Here is a 353-nt window from a genome sequence, read left to right as displayed (position 1 = left end):
CTCTCTTCTTCTCTCGGTCTTTTCCACTGATAGCAGTGTGTTGGCTGATACTGTTAGTCATCATGGGCCTTTGTATCCACTGTGAGTACCACTGTCTCAGCTTGTTGATTTTAGTCCTTATTTAAAGGACCGCTTCACATTTTGTCAGATTCCAATAGAAACACTTCTTGCTCGGTGTAATCCTTCCTCCTTTACTGTCTATGTGCAAAGATGTGTTCTAAAGTTTAGTAAGATGTTTTGTGTATATATAATTTAATATATTGTATATATGTAATGTATATTCAATTTAATATATACTGAAAGAGATACCTGAACTAAGTTCAGGTATCTCTTTCAAGATCCGAGCAAGAAAA

The 353-nt window shown here is 35.1% G+C and overlaps 1 protein-coding gene across 1 annotated transcript in view; it reads left to right on the top strand.

Annotated features, from left to right (window-relative positions):
- The window catches only part of LOC116690868 (macrophage mannose receptor 1), a 13,782-nt gene that overhangs the window by 7,911 nt on the left and 5,518 nt on the right, over positions 1 to 353 (top strand). The window lies entirely within an intron of this gene.

Source organism: Etheostoma spectabile, chromosome 6 (genome assembly GCF_008692095.1).
Source record: "Etheostoma spectabile isolate EspeVRDwgs_2016 chromosome 6, UIUC_Espe_1.0, whole genome shotgun sequence".
Lineage (NCBI taxonomy): Eukaryota > Metazoa > Chordata > Actinopteri > Perciformes > Percidae > Etheostoma > Etheostoma spectabile.
Note: the sequence above shows the minus strand (reverse complement) of the source record. Positions and strands in the feature narration are given on the sequence as shown.